The sequence below is a fragment of the Antrostomus carolinensis genome, unplaced genomic scaffold (assembly GCF_000700745.2).
Source record: "Antrostomus carolinensis isolate BGI_N321 unplaced genomic scaffold, ASM70074v2 scaffold9544, whole genome shotgun sequence".
Classification (NCBI taxonomy): Eukaryota; Metazoa; Chordata; class Aves; order Caprimulgiformes; family Caprimulgidae; genus Antrostomus; species Antrostomus carolinensis.
In genome coordinates, this window is record NW_010311453.1 from 62,582 (window position 1) to 76,262 (window position 13,681).

Genomic DNA, 13,681 nt, shown 5'->3' on the forward strand with positions numbered 1-13,681 from the left:
TGCTGAAGGGTTTCCTAGCCAAGGAGTCTGTCTCTACCTTGGACAAAATGGTGCTTCCTCCAGTGAATCTTCTGCCTCCTACCTCTTTCCAGGGTAGTTGCCCCTTGTTAGCATGACCCCAACTTCACCAACAGCAAAGGGTAGTATAAAAAGGGTACAGCAATCAGCATCAACACTCTTCAAGCATTTACAAATCAAAAAAGTTGTTTGATACAAAAGAGGCTTTGTAGATCAATTGCATTTGTAGATCTAAACTTGAAAAGATCTGCTAAACAGCAGAACCACTGTGTGGAGGAAGAATTGGGCTTCAAAATATTCTGGTTTAGATTGTAAAAGTTTGCAGAGGCAAATACTGTACACACAAACATTTGTGAAAATGAAAATAATTTTTACCTCATGAAGATTTATATTAAATATAGAGTATATCTGAATAAGGACCTGTAGCAGCACGGATCCTTGAAAGTGAGAAAGCCACTGCTCCTATTGGTTGTAAATGAGAGCATCTCACAAAAGTTTCTTTCCTTCATGCCTCATTTCCTTTTGCAGGAGCTGCTTTTTAAAACAAATAGCTTCCTAAAGAAACTAGATAAGGATTTCATTCTAACTATTAATTTTAGGAAAACCTTGTCCAAAATGTTTGAGAATATTATGTCTGTTAGGTGCTAGATGGCAAATACATCAGATCTAAGGCTACATGTATGTATAACTCTAACTCATCTGACTTTGAAACACTGTTTATTAAATTACAGTACTCTAATGCTACCTTTGCAAATATAAACCCTTCTTAGGAAGGGGGACCCAAGTGCATAAAGATATTTAGGCACTATAATACCTTCCAAGAGTAAGATTTTTGCCTTTTAGAATGTCATTAAACATTACTATTAAATAACATCTCAAAATGTTGCTTACATGTCTTCATTACACATCTGCCCATTACACATGAAGACATGTTAGGCCTCGAGTCTCCCTTGGTGCTTTCTGCCAGAGGCTCCAGGTAGGGCCGTTCTCTCTGGCTGCAGCGTAGAGAACATTTTTAATGTCTTGTCCTGTCCAGACTGGCCCAAGGGCTACTGCATGGACTATCTCCTCTTTGATTAGTTCAAAGGCTCGTCGTTGCTCAGGGTCCCATGTGAAATCATTGTTCTTTCAGGTCACCTGTTAGAGAGAGCTCAGTCTCGCTGTAATTTGGAATGTGCGTTCTCCAGAAACCCACAATGCCTAAGAAGGCTTGTGCTTCCTTTTTGTTAGTTGGTGGAGACATAGCTGTTATTTTATTGATCACATCCATTGGGATCTGATGACATCCATCTTGCCACTTTATTCCTAAAAACTGGATCTCTGGTGCAGGCCCCTTTACCTTGCTTCATTTTATGGCGTCAGGGTGCATTGGGCACCAGTGTCTACTAAAGCTTTATACTCCTTCGGGTCAGGTACATTTTTTTTTCCTTGAAAATCAGATTTTTAGACAAAAAATTGAAATAGAATGAAGTTGGTCTATATGTTTAAAAAACTCACAGATATACATCAGTGAGTCTTGACTCTGTCCTGAATGTACTATGATACTGAGGAAACAGAAAGAAAAGAGGGACAGTTTATTCTCTGTATATGTGTGCCTTGTATTTACCACCAAAGCTGGGACAGAGGGAAAGGGCAGGCTGATTATTTTGATTCACTCAGTGTTTCTTTCAAGGTGTTTCAGGCTCCATCGGCTTTACTGGATGTGCTTCAGGATTCCCTGAACGAAAGCCGTTAAGGTTGCTTACAGTGTAAGCCTCATTAAACACCTGTGAAATGCCCATAAATCCCCAACAGGTTGCTGTTCTGGAATGTAAGGGCTACCTCTGGAGCCTGAAAATCAAAGACCCATCCCTCCAGGAGACATACAGTCTTACAGAAAGTGGCATGAAACCATAATTCACTGGTATTATGCTTATGAACTTTGTAAATATTGCAGTGATGATGTAGTGAACATTATGTGATGGGTGATGAGGAAGTAGTTTGCATCTGCCCATCTTGTTGGTAATGGTCTGTGTAAATCTCAGCACTGGAAGCTATTTGACCCTGAGAACTGAGAAAGTCTACCTGTTTCTGTTTATGGGGTTTAGAAATGATAATCTTTTTCGGCAAAACCATGAAGTGCTTTGCAGTTCATGATCCTCTCAGCATAAGCCGGTAGGCTTATAGGTGTACAGCTGTGCTGGGTGTGTGTGATGGTTGTAGGCAGAGTAAGCAGTGGGAACAGCTTGACTGACTCACAGAGAGCTTATGGTGTTCTTAGGGGTGTTAGATCAATTGTATTATTATAATTCGTTATAAACTGAACAACTAACTTGGATGTTACCAGATGGGCTGTGATTTCCATCAAAACCATTGGTAAAATTTCAGTAGTGGCTTCCTGGTTTGAACACCAACTGAAGCAGCTTCTTCAGTTTTCCCCTGTATGCGACTCGGTTTCCCTGCGATAACTGTGGTATTTAGATCTAAAACATTGAACTCCAGTGGATTCTCTCCAGTCTGAAGGGAACAGAAATCCAACAACACCACAAAACCTAATTAACCTTATAAGGCAGGGCTTAGAAAGAACCTTTACCTCAGACAAACTTAACTCTTTAGTGCCCATGTTTTCAAGATGTCTTGTCCTATTCCTTTTGGCCCCTGTGTTTGGTGAGAGACCCTGTTATTCACCCAGGTTCACGTCTTAGTTTTTGGCTTATTATCTTTTATTAAAGTGTTCTTCAGTCTTTTTAATATTCTTCTGTGCCTCTTATTACCCTCTTCTAAACAATTCATCAGGGAAGTCCTGACCACACATTCAGTTTCAAATGAGTCCAGACCCCACAGCAGAAGTCCCCTTGCCCTGCTGTTCAGAGGAAAGGCTACATGCTCTGCATCCTTGGGAACTGCTGCCTTCATATGGCTTCTTTACTCTGAGAACCGTAATTGTCCAAATTTCAGGGCTCTGAGCTCAAAAAAAAAATATTGCTGGACCTGGAAGTGCACTTAAAGAACCAGCGGAGACGTAGACTCACCCCTCTCCACAAATAGCCATACACTAAATTTTCAATGGGGAGAAGAAAATCTGGGAAGGAAATAGCAACTTCTGCATGCATAAACACAGTAACATTTGATTCCTCTGTATATTTCACAAGTGGCTCTAAAATGTAAAGATCAGCCTAGTCAATACATGCTCAGCCACACAGCAGTGCTCTTGAGTCACCATCCGGACCTTGTCCGTTTGCATGCAGGCTCTATGGGCCAGGAGTCAAGGAGAAGATCTCCAGCTTTGCACAACGGGACAATCTTTCCTGTCACAGGTTAGGAGCAAGCTGAAATTAGTAGCTGTCATCTGAGAAAGCAGAACTTTCTTTCCTCCCTGGGGAGGTTCGAAAATGAAACCTGGAATATCTTCAGCTCTCAGTACTTAGAGGTCACCATCGGGCTGTGGCTTTACGGTGTCTTTGCAAGGCTTCTTGCATCAGAAAACCTCTTTCTTCCTTCTCTAAAAAATCAGCTTATCTAGGACTTACTTTCTGAAGGGGGAAAGGGTACAATCTACTTGAGAGAGCTCACTTGGGTTGTTTCCAACGGGCTGTGGAGAATAATGTGTTCGTATATTATGAGGAAAATGAAATGTAATTAGGCAACTAGTGCATAGTGTGTCAGCGAATATTATAGAGTATCCCAGCCTGAATATATAGCAGGATGGACAGGTCAAAAATGACAAAGAGCATTGCTGTAAGTTTATTTTCATAGGGTTTGCTGAAGAGCATTGACTTGTGTTCATCAAGATTGTAGCTTCTGGGCTAGGTACTTAATACTCTTTAGTGATTCTGCACAGTGTTTGGATTCAGGTTTAGATGAGAAGGGAAAACTTTTACCTATAAAGTGAGCATGCATCACTTAAAGATTTTATTATCTCTTTCTATTCAAGCCATGTGGGACTTCTCATTGTATGAAGTCCTGATTAAATTATAGACTCTTCACAATTCCAAGTGCATTGTGAAGATCTTGTTATCAGACAAAAATTCCCACTGTTAAGACATTCAAGAAATGAACTCTGGATATTAAAAATGCTCTCTGCTTTGTAGCAAGGGAGCATTTTGGCTAGTTTGTTTTTACACAAAGACCTGTTATTCCTCGTGTAGCTTTTCCTGAGTATCAAAGAAAATTCATCTTTCTTTTAATGAACATTTTGTCTGTTGAGTTCTGTAAAGGGTCCCCTTGTTAAAAGTGTTGCTCAGGTTGCTAGATTGCAAGTGCTTCCTATTGTCCTAAGGAGGACAGAATTATTAAGTCTCTGACTAAATACTGGTAAAAATTATAATCAGTCTCTCTTTCTCCCTGTCATTCAGCCAGACTGATTTGTTTAGAAACACACACTTTGCACTTGTCATCACCTACACTGTAGGTAAATGCAGTAATATCACCTAGTCCTTTCCTGCCCACACACTTGTTCCAGTACAACTCTGCTGTTACAGTAATATCAAAATATAGCTCACTGCATAGTTGTATGTTGATTTGGAACACAGCTTTAGTAGCTTAGTATGTTGCTGCCTGAAACAGCTTTATTTTATTCCCCCCAAATCGAGCACGGGACAGAATTCACAAGCAAACCCCAGCTTTCTCCATGAGAAATTCAGTGCTATAGCAGAAACTGTGATGGGAGTCCTAGTACCCGACAGCATTAGTGCTTTGGCTCGGACCAGGCTTTTTAAGCAGTTTTTCCAGTCATCCTCATTTACTGTGCCTTGGTATCCTGAGGCACAGCAGTTTCAGAGCATGCAAGCTAGGTTCGCTCCTGATGAAGCTAAACCAGGAGCACACCCAGTGCCCTTCAGCCTCTCATGGGCATTCAGGCCGTGAGACTAAAGTGTGACATCAAGTGTGGGGCAACCTCAGGTCCCAGCACCCACTGTTACTGTCTATAGATCGCTGGCTGCACCACAGTGCTTGCTAGTGCGGTCATAGGTTTAAGCCAAAGTTTCAGTCTTTGCTATGAAGATATTGAGTGTACCTGTGTTTGTCACCAGGTATAGCATAGAGCTGTCTTAAATTTTTTCATCTTTTTGCTAAAAGTTAATGTGCCCATGTCCTTAGCTTCTAATCCTTGAATAGTTCCATGGGCCCCAATAGCAGCAGCTGAAAGTGTTGCATTATTCAGGTATTGATATGATGATTCCCTAGAGAGCACAAAGGAGATTCAAATCTGAAGTCAGAGGAAAAGAGCACTGAAAAATCTCCTCATTTCATTGTAAGAAAGTATACGTTCTTCACCTGTGATCAAATTATACAAGTTTGTTCTAAACATTTGTTGAGTCACACTATTCTGTCAATGAAATGTGGAAAGAATGACTTTCAAGCTTCTAAAAAAGTAACAACTCTTGCAGGTTGCATTTGAATGTGTTCCCTGGCTATTCCAGACAGTCAAGGAATGGTGGCTGGTTTTTTTTCGGGAATGAGTAGTTCTTCATACTCATTTCGTTTTTGATAGTAAAAGGCAATTTTCCAAATTGCCTTGTAATTTTCAGTCAATTTGCCATCTACCTCTTTAAAGTTTCAGTTGGTCCTGCTGTGCTTGACACAGTGAATAAGTAGCAATGGAGACACTTGCAACTGCATCTCTGGTAGGGGTTATCAGTAAAAGGCTTTCAGATCCAAACTCATTCTTCAAAGTCCCCATAGTAGACTTGATCAAGGGGTTTCACTACTGCTTGCTTTTCCCTGGATTTCTTTTTTTTTTCATATTCATTCCACTGTATATCTAATGACAACTATTTGCAGTAATTCCCAAATTGGTTAGTGCTTTAAGGAAAAGACCACTTTTGATTTTTTTATTGTCAAGTAGCAGATTGTTGTTAGTTGCTTTTGGTATAGTTTCGGGGATTGAGAGACTACACGGACAATTGTCATAAAGCCATGAGTAAAAAGTTTATCTGGTTTGACAAATGTGGTCCAATTTCATTTTATCTGTAGAAAGCCCTTTTTTACTAGGAAGGGACTGGGAGGCGCAGTGGCCTTTTGTCAGCCCTCACGCCCCTCACCAGCAATAGCTGGAAAGCACAGAGAGAGAGGAGAAAAGCACAGCTTACTTTAATAGGAACAGGTCTATGGACGGTAATGTCAAGCTTCAACTGAATGAAGGAGTCCAGAGTGAGACAGGCACTGCTGGTTTTGCACAGTGCTCTGTCTGGGTTGAGTACCTGGGAGCAAGGCTGGCCAATCCCTGGGACAACTACAGGGGCTCAGTGCTTCTACTTTGGGAGCCTAACTCATGTCCCTGCCCATGTCTGAGCCAGGTAAACCCACTGGTGGGGACTTTTGCAAAACACCCTCTGCCTTACCCTGCTGATAAAGCATCAGCTGGAAGGCAGCTGAAGAAGTCCCGCAGCACCTCTAACGTAGGGTGGCACCGCTATGCCTAACTTGTTCTTAGACTGTCTCCACCCCTACTGTTACAAAATGCTTCCTAACACCTGCCCAATAACTACCTTGCCACAGTTGAGGCCACTAGTTCACATCCTCTCTTCTGAGAACAGTTTCCTCTCTGCAGTTGTCTTTCCACATCTTGAAGACTATTACCATGTTCAGCCTCCATCTTCTGTAGGCTGAGAGTCTTTCATCTTCCTTTCCTTCCTCAGGGTTCATTTCTTCTAGATGACCTTCTCGAAGAAGGTTTAATTTTGCTAGCGCTAGGTAAGTCAGAGGTGACTGTTAAAGTTTGATCTGCTCTAACTGTATGCCCCAGACCTCAGGTCCTCTGTGAATGCTTTGTTACTACAGTAGTAGCAGTGCCCCTGCTCTACCAAGGAGATTGTTGAAAATTCAGGGTTTTTAATTGAACAGACAAAAAATTTCTGCTACAAAGATGGCAGAGTGGTCATGTTGTTGAGATATTGAATGTTTGTTTCTTTGGGGAGTCCCATTCAGAGAAAGTTCATAGGAAAAGCAGTAGAAGGATTTGTAATATAGCTCTTCTTTGCATTGTTGCTCGAGAAAGCAGCATTTCTGGAGAGTGTTTTCAGTTTCTCATGGTTGCCCACAACTGTCAACCTCCATTTCCCTTCTTTCATAAGTTTAGCTTCAGAATTAGGAGTACGTCACTGGGCAGGACATACCCAGGCCAGTCTGGCTTTACCAGTGTTAATGTAAAACTGGTCACTGTTTTTTTCGTGCCTGCTGCCCTTCTACTTTTGGTTTTCTGGCTGGTGTCTGTAGGCCAAACTACCCTTCAAGTGAAAGTCTGCTTTTCTGGGTTTTTTTGGCTTGGTCTTGGGACTTGGATTTCTTTTATGTCTTGTTTATCTTGCACTGTCTTTAAGGGGCTTTTTAAGCGTTCTGTTTGCTTGTAATGCTTCTAATTTTAAGAAACTGACTGCTGAAAAAGGGCAGCTATTGCTGGCAGTCCATTGAGTCAGCTGCACAGCACGTGAGTGAACCACTGGGAGCCTTTCAATCCTGCCTGACATCCAAGAGCTTGTTGTTGGTACCGCAAGGCTGCATGAATTACAGGAAGAAAAAAATACTCTTTCGGCAAATACAGGCTCAAATGCTTTTAATCTTCATCTCCTTTGACTTTATGTCATGTAGTGTGTTCTTTTGTGGCAGGATGTGTTTGGTAGGGGAGCTGGTACCTCAGTTTAAGAGTTACAAGACTGGCTCTGCTTGCATCTCTGCTGCCAGCCTGCTGCATGAACAGAAACCAGCTACAATTACTGCTGCTTCTCTTCTCAATCTCCATATCTGTAACGTTAACCCAATTATGCCAGCCTCCTCTTCACAGTGCTCAACGTCTTTGTGAAAAGTAGTAGTCAGATGTTAATGGAGATGTTATTAACACTCCTCCCCACTTAAGTGCAATCTGCTGCATTATGGAATTTAAAGGCTAAAGGATCCAAAACAAGAAATTGTTAGGAAATGTCTCTTCTGTATAAGGCATTGACTATTTGAAATAATCAACACTACAAATCGACTACTTCTGCATGAATTTGTAGCTGCAGTGGAAAGCTAAACTGGAAATACAATAGCTAAATATCACTGGGATTCTTAACCTCCCCGATGGACCCTGCAAGTCTTTGGCTGTTGTACAAATCCATTATCTATATGAAAAGCATTTGTTTGTTCTGTTTACTAAATAAGTTGCACCAGTTGGAGCATCCAACATAATTGCCATTTAACCAATTTCAGCTGCCTGCAACTGCAGTGCATCTATAGTTGATTGGAAACCAAATTTGTAAGCATCCTCTGGGAGCTGCATCCCACTGATTTTACTGATTCCCATAATACAACAGAAAGATGTTATTTCCTTTCAGGCACGAGGACAGATTAACAGAGAGGTCAACACTGCCCCTTGATGCCATTTTAAGTTAGAATGACAGCAGAGGATAGGGGGACAGTTTGTCTCACAGCATTGCAGTTGGATCACTTGTAAATCTTCACCAAAAAACTGGCCAGATGTTTTGTTCACAACTGCTCTTGGAGGTATGCTAGCACTCAGCTCTCCATAAAAGTTAGATGGCACAGTGTGGGAGACTACCATTTGGGATTTGTTTTAACAGAAACAAAATTATTCTCTATTTTTTTTATACTCTTCGTGTGGGTTACGCATGTCAGTTACAGCTTCCTCCTGGCTGCGGCATTTGCTCCAAGTTGGAGGTTTTGACGGTGTTCAAAGAGATATCAGCAATCAGCATCAACAGCCTCTCCTTTCTATTTTGTCTACAGCATTTTCTATCTGCATGAGACTGTAATTGACACACTCAAGAGGTTTCCATGGTGCAGTAATTTAACTGACATTTTCTCAGCAGTGGTAGATTATTTTTGTAAATTTGGGCAAAGCCTGAATTGCTCAGATAATTGCACTGTGTCCCTGGTCATCTTTCAGACTTCGTTTGTGCTATGACATAGTTGCCATTTAGTGGGAAACTGTCATCATCAACACCTAACTCAGAGCTGCCTTTCATGCTCAGAGGGAGTTTCAGGTTTATGGAATTGTACTGCTGTATAGATTTTGTTTTAATTATCGATACAATAAGCTATACAACGTAAAATATTAATTTCATACATCTAGGCAGGATGTAAATAGATGCAGGTACTAACTTGACCCTTGCATGTTAGCATAAGAAAGAAATATTTTCAAATGTATGTTTAGAAAGACTATTTTGTATTTTTGTTTTTACACAGTGTTCCCTGCATTTGGGTCACGTTTACCACCTATCTCTCTCTCCTAGAATACTTTCCCCATGAAGGGAAAAGAATGGGCCCCCAGCTTATGCCTCCTCTCTTTTGCCTTGTTCAGGAAAATAGCCAGTGGCTTTGCTCAGCAGCTCCAGTGACCCCCCAGGTCAGATTTTTATGCAGAAGATGGTTTCTTAAGCAGCACATTTTGACCTTGGTACCAAGAAAGCCAAGAGGCTCTTCCTAGACCATCCCACTAAACACACAAGCTTCATTTAGCTGATTTTCCAACCTACTGAAATCTGGACATCCCCATTTTGCTCTCCCCGGGTGAGCTGCTGCCCCCTAGATTCCCAAGAGCACCTTTCTGGGCCAGCAGAAAGTTTCCATCCCCCAAGCCAAGCATCAGGGGTACCAGTTGGCTTGGAGATGTGATCTGGTGTGTGGGGCAAAGAGAAAGGCAATAGGAAGGGCAAAACCGCAAGTGGAGAAGTGGAGGGCCAGGAAGAGAGGGGGTCTTGGATTGTGGGCAGCACTTGCTCCAGGTGTCATTCCAAGGGGAAGATTGAGCTTTGTAGTGAGAGTGAGACAAGACCAGAGCTAGTCTTCTCTGCAGCTTTGGGAAGCAGGCGACAGCTGTCTGCCAGCTACTCCAAGCATCCCCCCTGCTCCTCTCCCTTTCTGTCTAGGACCCAAAAGGTGTCTGCAAGGGAAGAGGGCTGCTCAGCTCCAGCACTGGCAGAGCAGGTGCTCAGTGGCTTCCCTTGGTAGAGAAGGGAAATGGCAGGACCAAGGCTGTTCAGCCCGGCTGCCAGGCTGGGATGGAGAGGCTCTGAAGGGTGGCTATAGGTGAGACTGATGGTGCAAAAGAGGTGCTCATGAGATGTAAGACTTGACCTTGCTACGTGAGATTTGCCAGTGTCAGAGGACTCCTTACATGCATCTTTATCAGAAACATGCAGAAACCCTGCCATACTGCTGTGACACACTTGGTTTTTAGTTTGCTCCAGAGAGTCTATCACATGAGAGGGTTTTAGAGAACTTTTTCACAAGCAGAAGAAAGCAACCAACTTCGAAAGCAAAGCTTTGAGGAAGCCCGAAAGTTCACACTGTGGGTGGGAGGAGTATGTTTTGCTGAGCACTTACTGGAAGGGGTGCCACAGGGCTGGCCGCTGTGCTGGGTGGCCCCGGAGGAGCTGCATTACTCCTCTGACCTCCAGCTATCACCTGCAGGGTAGCAGCCATAGTGACCCAAGGCTCTTGGTAAGGCTATTTGAGATCTCAGAATTAAAAGTACTGTGTGGAAGCTAAACTGCTCATGGTTATTCTTCACAGGGTTTTCAAGCCTGTCTCTAATACGAATTTTTAGTTTCTGATTTATTTTCACTTTACTGGAATATTCTAACATAATGTTACAGGAAGCATTAATCCTGGTGCAAATGACTGCTCTGTTTCAGTAAGTCTCCCAAACACACGTCCATAGTAGTGAAATACAGAAATTTTTTTTTTTCGAGAAAGTGCGCTTTATTGAGATGGAGTCACTGCAGGAAAGTAGCACATAGTGAAAGATGCAATTGCATTCCCCTGCAGCCAGGGCAGGCTGGTTTCTTGCTAAATCATTATTTAACTTTTCCTGTCCACTTTTTTTTTTTTTTTTTTAATGTGTCAACTGATGACACAACTCCAATCCCAACCCTTCACTCTGCTTGATAGGGGTTCATCCTGTTACAGTTTCCCCAGCACAGCCCAGCCTACATTTCCTCTTTTTCTGTTTCACTTACCTCTTCCTACTTATATTCCTTTCTTTCCTTTTATTTTGATAAATAATTCTTCTCTGTCCTTCATGTTTATGTCCTTTAAATATTTATCTGCTCTCCTCCTGTCTCCCTTTAGTCATTGCTTAGTACAGTTTATGTTTAGCTCTTGGCAGTTACCCAGTCACAAAGGAAAAAGGAAGATTTCCTCTTCAGTTGGGTATTCTTTCAGCATTCAAGCAGCTATGTATATTTTCAGAACTGTATACAGGGAGTGAGATGTAAATAGTGAGATCCTATTGATGTCAATAGCAGTTTTATTACTGACTGTTATAGGGCCACGGTTTCACCCAGAGACTCTCTGAACTTAGCCATATCTTTCACAAGGCTCCCTGTACGGTAGTGGAGTCCAGGCTGAAAAATAATTTGCAATTGTTTGGGCACTGTGTTTCTCTCCTCACAGAAGAAAACACTGGATCAGCCCTTTTTTCTTGTTTGCATGGCCGAGGCTTGCCGCTTGCAGCACTTCAGTCAGTGTGTCAGCAACAACATGAGACCAGGCTTTTCCTTATGCTCTAATTTAGGAAATGACCTTGCCTTGACTTCACACCCTACTTGCAGATGGGACTGGAGACTTCTTCAGTGACAGACAGCCGTCTCACAGATGCTCATTTATTTTTGAGGCAAACATATCAATGGAGCTATATTAAGCATGTCTGCATAGCATGTCAGGGCCTGGGCAAAGCAAAGGTTTGGTTTGCTCGAATGTTGACATTAAGCACCATAATTTTCCTGAAATATTTGAGTCTAAATTCCCATCTATTTTGTGTGCAAGTAGCTCAGAGGGCTTGGTTGCAGGCAACCTGATAAACATCGTTCCGCATGGTTTACAAATAGAAGCTGTCTTGGGGCTTTATATCTCCTAAATCAAGTGAGAGCCCTTGTTTTTAGATGATAAGCCACTATCCCAGCTTCCTCAGTGATGCTTTAAGTATACTAGTTACTCAATTCACAAACTAAAATATTTGGAATTGAGTAACTATAATGCTTGTCTAAAGCATTTTGTTAAAGCAAGTCAGATTGGATTGGCTCCGTGTTTACCACATCCAAGCATCCTGATGGAAGAAGTGTTTAGAGTGAGAAGTCAGCCTAGTGTAGCCGTGGCCAGGGCTGCTGCGTAGCTCGGGGTGAACGTTAACATTTGCCTCGTGCTCTGTGACTGATCCATCCCAACTCTCCCTTCTGAGAAAGGCACCTCTTGCTATCCAGCCACAGCCTTGTGTTAGCCGTATCAGAACTAAGCTGGCAAACCACTCTCTAATTAGACCAATCACAAAAACATTACTTCATACTTTTGTATGATTACTCTACACTTGGAAGACATGGGGTTGTTGGGGTTTTTTTGTTTTAAAATTCTTGGTGGGCTTGGTGAATGTATTTTTCTGAAGCACCCTAAAATCCTCTTTTTTTATTATTCCATCTGCTTCTGAATTTGCATTGCAATTGATAAAGGAAAGATTCAGTGTACCTTTTCTGGTACAGTGTCTATCTACAGGAACAGAAGTGTTGAGTGACATTTCATTTGAAAAACACTGGTAGTAAGCATTTCAGCAGAATGCTCTGGTTTGTTTGTATATCTTTTTAAAAATTATTTTATACTTGTACATTATAATCAGTGTTTAAGAAATAATAGATCAAAAATTAAGTTAAAACCCTTAACAAAACAGTATTTTGATGCACCCAAAACAATTTTTTGCAATTTAATTTTGGCAAAACTTGCTGAATTTAGGCTTTTTGTCCCGATTTGGTACAAAAACCACAGCAAAAATATCTTTGAAAATATCCAAAATTACAAGTTTCAAGCAGCTCTACAGCAAACATTTACCAGGATTATTTCAGCCTATGAGCAAATCTGCCCTGGTTGCAAATGACAGCATCCCAGTACGTACATTCTCCACAGAGGGATAATACCACATTTCCATTCCTTCCAGGAATTCTCACTTAAGACTATATATAAGATTGTTGGTCTTGTCCATAAACATCCCAACTGGACCAGGCAGAAGGTTCCATTGCATGCCATTAAACAAAACAGTAGAGGCTCATGTAACAAAACAGAAGGGACTCTGTGGGCTTTAAATTTCTCTCAAGCAGGGGCACTTTGCCCCAAGTTAGTGTCCCAGGGAGCTCTCTGGGGAGCTCCAGCACCACCCTCAGCCCCTTCCAGCTCTGCTAGGCTTTGCAAATGAATTAGTAGTTGCTCAAAGATCCTGAAGGAGAAGAAACTTCCCTTTCAGTATAACTGACATTTAAGGGCCAGAGAGACTAAATAAAAGGAGCAATATTTTTTTCTGTAGAAGACTGGCATAAGAGGGACTGTCTTTGCATTTTCATTGCTGAGACAGTGGCCACTACCAATGCTTTTCAATCATAAAAGCTGTATTTTTGCTTTTGGTGTTACACTGCAGAACATATTTATGGTGAATACCAATGCACAGACAGTTTTCATACTTCCAGGGTAAAGTAATCTGCAAACTTTATTCAGTCCTGCTTGTAAAAGCCATAAAGCAGGTGTGTTTTAAGAGCAAAGAGCAGTAACAGTTGATTAAACCACGCTGGGCTTCAAGCTTAAAAGGCAAGGAGTGAAACTCATTACCCTGAGAGATCTAACAGTTCCTGGACATCTGGATCATCTCCATCTCAAGAAGGACAAGAGAAAAACAGTTTCTTCATTGAGCCTGTTGACTTAGCAACAT

General features: G+C 41.8%; 1 protein-coding gene across 1 annotated transcript in view; it reads left to right on the forward strand.

Moving 5' to 3' along the window:
• The window catches only part of LOC114818515 (ribosomal protein S6 kinase alpha-2-like), a gene marked incomplete at both ends in the record, with an annotated part of 41,350 nt that overhangs the window by 6,870 nt on the left and 20,799 nt on the right, over positions 1-13,681 (forward strand). The gene's annotated exons all lie outside the window — the stretch shown is intronic.